Source organism: Electrophorus electricus, unplaced genomic scaffold (assembly GCF_041902795.1).
Source record: "Electrophorus electricus isolate QZ-2024a unplaced genomic scaffold, ASM4190279v1 Scaffold422, whole genome shotgun sequence".
NCBI classification, from domain to species: Eukaryota; Metazoa; Chordata; class Actinopteri; order Gymnotiformes; family Gymnotidae; genus Electrophorus; species Electrophorus electricus.
The window spans coordinates 5,001-10,127 of NW_027658717.1; the positions used below are offsets into that span (position 1 = coordinate 5,001).

Below are 5,127 nucleotides of genomic sequence, written 5' to 3' on the forward strand. Positions count from 1 at the left end.
ATATATATATATATATATATATATATATATATGAAGCAACTTCCCACCAAGCACCATTTATCCATTTTTTTGCTTTCCGTTGGTATAAAGGCCTTTTGCCCTGACAAAGTTCTTACCAAAATCTATTGATGTGAAAGTGTGGTGGTTTGCAGCGTTGTGCAGACGGGCCCAGCGGGTCCGAGCATGCTGGGATAACCTTTGCCTCCAGCTAGGCCGTCCTCCCATAGCAGCTTTAAGTCCGCGCCAGGCTGCCACGGTCTCCTGCGAAACAGAGAAATGAAACATGATTCCGTAAATGTCAAAATCGAAGAAAGCCTTGAGCTCGGCAGAGGCCAGTTTCACACACACTCTCTTGCACGCAAGCATGCATGTACACAGACACACACACACACATACACACTCTTACTCACATGTACACATACTCTCGCACAAGGGTTCCCTACACTTCTCAGTGGCGCTTGGGACAGCCCTAATGGTCTTTCTCCCCAACCCTGGGAAACCTCTGAGAGAAACTCAACACAGGAATCTTTAACGCAGGAGACACCCGTCTAGCAGCCAGGCCGATATTCACCTGGCCGTTCCTGGTGTTTGGCACCGGTCGATGCTAAAGTCTTTTTTTACTGTGATCTAATTTCTTTGATCGCTTGGATTTATTTTCTAGACTTTTGACTTTTTCGGGTTTTGTTATGTCTACGGTAGCCCGAGGTGAAGTGCTTTCTGCCCCTGTATAGGATGCCCTGTCCCCTTCATTAGCACCACAAGTGCTGTCAGACGCGGCCCGGCTTGAGGAGGTCCGAGGAGGAGCGAGACAGCAGGAGTCTTAGACGCGGGCCCACTGCGGGACCGCCCTGCCGGTCCAGTGCTGCGCTGACACGGTCTGTTATTAGAGAGAACATTTAAGGAGACGTTGGCAGGTTGGGGTTCTCCAGCTGGTCGAAGCAGATCCCATCAGTCGGGCTCAGCTGTGTGTTTGGGGCACGGCTGCAAGCCCAGTGGAACTGGTGGAAGTAATGGAGACCTGAGTCTGCTCTCTCCGTGATGGTCTTCACACTTTTCTGCCCTAAGCGTTCAGGACTCCTGCAGCAGTGAGACTATTCAGCGCAGAACTCTTGAGAACTTTGTGCCGATGTCCGAGCATCATTTAGCCACCTGGCCTCTGTCCTCGTGAAAGGATCCCTAATTAAGCCCACATTAAAAGCGCCGCCAATTAAGCCGATATTAAACAGAGCCCTAATTAACCCGATATTGTGCCCATATTTCAGAGGAGAGAACAGAGTGCGGTTATAAATAGCCCGTGAGCCGGTGGTGCCAGACGCTCGCCGAGGCCTGGCACGGCACGGACTCCGGCGTGGGCCGCCCCGGTGATCTCTCCATGCGCTCGCATGCCCGCCCGGCCTGCCGCCCGGCCGCCTGGCTGCGGCCCAGCGACGCGGCGCTGTGGCCCACCTGGATGAAGGGCACCGTGACTCGCCCTTGACGCCGCGCCTCCCCTGTGAGAGAGCATATGGTCACGGAGCACCTTGAAGGGGGCGCGGGAGCTAGCAGGTCTCCGCGCGACCAGGGTCGGGGGGCCGGGCGCGGGCGAGGGGGCGGGCTATGGTCCTCCCACCCACTGGCCTACTAGCAGACCCTGTAACTGCAGATGAAGTTCAGCTCTGATGTAAGAAGCTCGGATTTAAACGTGTCGGAAATTTCGCGGCCAAAGCTTGGTGTCCTGTCGCGTGTCGTCAGGACCCGCGACCCGTTAGCCGGCAACCCGAACGGGAGAAAGGACGAATGAGTCCAAAATTAAATAAAAGGCCATCTTGCGATAATACAGTCGTAGTTTTCATGTGGTAGGCAGAGAAGGCGGGGGGCGCGATGAGCGGGTTGCGCGAGCTTGCCCGGGGGCGCTCTCGCGGGGATTCGCCGGGTGTTTTGTGAATGGGGAGGGCGCGCGCGTACATGCACGCCCGACCCCGGTGAGCCGCCTCCCTCATTACTCTCCTGCGAGAAACAAAGGCACAATGCAGCATTAAAAAGTGTCATCCCTCATCTGCAGGGCCACTGCCTGACACATTAGGAATTGGTATGCTCAATTAAGCACTGGCAGCCTCATTTTTCTGACACACACACACACACACACACACACTCACTCTATTTCCCCCTCTTCCTCTGTCTTACTCACACACAAACACGTTTTCTTTGCTTTGCACTAGTGAGCCACAAAATTTTGTTTATCATATATACACATCATTTACATTGCACTAACTGGAACACACAGGAGCAGGCAATGCTGAAATGAACTCACACACACACACACACAGACACACACAGACACACACATAACACATACAAACACACACCCACACACCCCCACACTCTCACACACTCATTCATCCATTCCTGACCTTCCTGACACTCGCAAACCCTTATCTTCCTGTGAGCAGTTAGGAAAAATGACAACTGTGTGTGTGTGTGTGTGTGTGTGTGTGTGAGAGAGAGAGAGAGAGAGACAGTAACAGATAGCGAGGCAGTGATGATCAGCATCGTGAGCTGCTGAAAGAGAGAGAGCACTCATCTTTTCAGACGGTTTTTCCTTGGCTTGCACCCCTCACCTCCCTGCCTGTCAGCGCAGGCGCGCCCACTCTGGCTGAGGGATTACACCCACTGAGTAAAGTGCTTCCCATAGCTACAGGGTCACTGGGTCACCTCACTGATAGAGACCCAAAGCCATCTTCCGAAGCACTAACCCCTGTCATCACTGGACACACAGACACGCGCACACACACACATTACTGGACATAGACATCATTATAAAAATACTCATTTCTGTGTACTACATAGCTTCTTTTTGTAATTCTAGTTTTAAAGCATGGTATGGCAAAACCTGATGTGTGTGTGTGTGTGTGTGTGTGTGTGTGTGTGTGCTAAAGCCCCATGTTGATGCACTAATGTGGTGAGAGGTGGCAAAGTCCAGAGAGAGAGAGAGAGAGAGACCGACAGAGACTAACACTAATCATAACAGCCGGCCGGTGGCTGAGATGAACTTGTTGTGTTGCTAATTACTGCAATTATGAGGATGCAGGGTGCTGATGAGTGTGTGTGTGTGTGTGCGCGCCATGGCAGGGGCGATTAAGTAGGGGATTAGCTGGCTGTCCTGAAGAGGGGGGCGGCACATCTCGAGACCAGCCCTGACCTTCTCATTTCATCCTCATTAGTATCTCATGTCAACAGAGCGTCTGCTCCTTAATCATCTGCTATCATCACACGCGCACACACACACACACACACAAACAGCTGCAAACACACACCTGCAAACACACGGACACAAATGTGCGTGTGCAAACAGGACCAAGTTCCTTCAAGGGCAGCCAGCCTGCCTCCCGCGCCCTGAGCTAATCTGTCACTGAGATGAAAGGGAAGCGGTCAGACAGCCTCTGCTCGAACTGGGCTCGCACGGTGACGTCTCACATCTGTCACCTTTTACACGGAGCCTGCCGTAACAGAGATGACACGTGGTGGTGTGCGTTGCTGCGCTGTCCGCCGTGGCTGCCGTATGTGTAGGCTCATCTGTTTGTGTCAGAGTGTGCATGCCACAGCCAGTCCCAGGCAGGCCAGCGTAAATGAGGCCCATTCATTTCTCACGGGTGGCATATGGCAGGGTGTCCAGCCACGCAGAGTCCATCACAACCGGTGCAGGCCGCTGTGTGTCCCTGGCGTGGCTGGGTGTGTCCCTGGAATGGCTGGGTGTGTCCCTGGAATGGCTCATCTGTCGTAGGTGTAGAGTCATGTGATCCGACGGGTAGAACGCGTTCCGCAGAATAAACGCACTGGTGTTGCAATCATTCCTTCTTGCGTTTGTGTAAATCAGCAGTTTTGTAACCTTTATTGTTACTTAGAACTCAAATACAAATATCCTAGATATTTTCCTAATAAAGTTGCAAATGTTGTCGTTTAACGGAATTAGTTATTTGGGGGACAGCCGAGTCTCTCGTCACAAGACGCATGCGCGGCGGAAAAGCTCCCCTCCCAGCCTTCTCGCCTCTGCTTTGAAGACTCGCGCGCTGTCCTCTGAGCGCGTCTGCGCCGACGTGAACGTCCCCGTGGACTCGCGCGTGCGCGCGCGCGCGCTTGCTTGTTGTCGCGGAAGTGAGGAAGCACGTCGAGGGCGTGTTTTCATCGCTGCGCTGTTGTGGCGCGGCCCCGAGACACGCTCCTCACTGCACGAAACGAAACAAACAACCGTCAAAAGCACCGTCTCGGGCGAACCGCTGTAACGACCAGCAAGTCCGAAAGAAAACATCTTACGTCAGACCATCAGCAGCGATCGGCACGCGGCGCACCTCCTGTGCGCGTGTCCGTCGGCGCTCCTCCCGTGCGCGTGTCCGTCGGCGCTATATCTGGCGAGCCTTCTGGCCTCGTCCAATAGGAAGGAACACTGGTGAACTTCCCTAAACACGGAGCTTTCACCGGCTCCGCATAAACCAAAAATATGTGTAAGTAGCGTCTAGACCAAGTTATACAGATATAGTTATACAACAAAACAGACATGTGAGCACAGTCGGACACTAAAGAACGCAACAGGAAGTAGGGTTGTTTTGACACGTCCCTAATAGGCACGTTTCGGGAGAGACTGCTGTCATACACATCACACCTTTCATACATCAGTAGTGTCGTTAAATCTACACAGTGGGTATGTTGATGGATTTGTTAATTAGTTGTTAATTACTTTCCTATGATGATTAGTTAGCATGAATTAATTTGACCTTGGTCTATGTTCTATAGTAAGAGAGAACTATCCTGCACCAGTTCTCTCTCTCTCTCTCTCTCTCTCTCTCTCTTTGTCTCATTCATTCTCTTTCATTTCAACATTTTCTCTCTCTCCCCCTCCACCTCTCCCTGCACCACCCCCCAGAGAACTGACGCTCTCCAGCTAAATGAAACAAACTCGCAAACACTCTGCGAAACTCACACACTGGCAAACGTACTCCCAAACGTCCCTCCTTCCAGTGGCAGACTGGAAAGACGAATGGGTTTGGCTCTGCTGTTTCACTGGGGTGTGGAGTGAGTTGCCCGGCGGGGTGGCGATGAGCCACGGGCTGCCGGGTCGTCCGCCACAAGCCCTGTGATCAGCAGGTTCATTCC

The 5,127-nt window shown here is 52.6% G+C and overlaps 1 long non-coding RNA gene across 1 annotated transcript in view; it reads right to left on the reverse strand.

Moving 5' to 3' along the window:
* The window catches only part of LOC145655998 (uncharacterized), a 5,028-nt gene extending 498 nt beyond the window's left edge, over positions 1–4,530 (reverse strand). Inside the window, exons 1-3 of the long non-coding RNA XR_014121798.1 lie at positions 4,291–4,530; positions 3,463–4,202; positions 117–261 (exon numbers count right to left, since the gene is read on the reverse strand). This is a non-coding gene — a long non-coding RNA (uncharacterized LOC145655998). The remainder of the gene's footprint in view (positions 1–116; positions 262–3,462; positions 4,203–4,290) is intronic.
* Between the last annotated feature and the right edge of the window lie 597 nt (positions 4,531–5,127).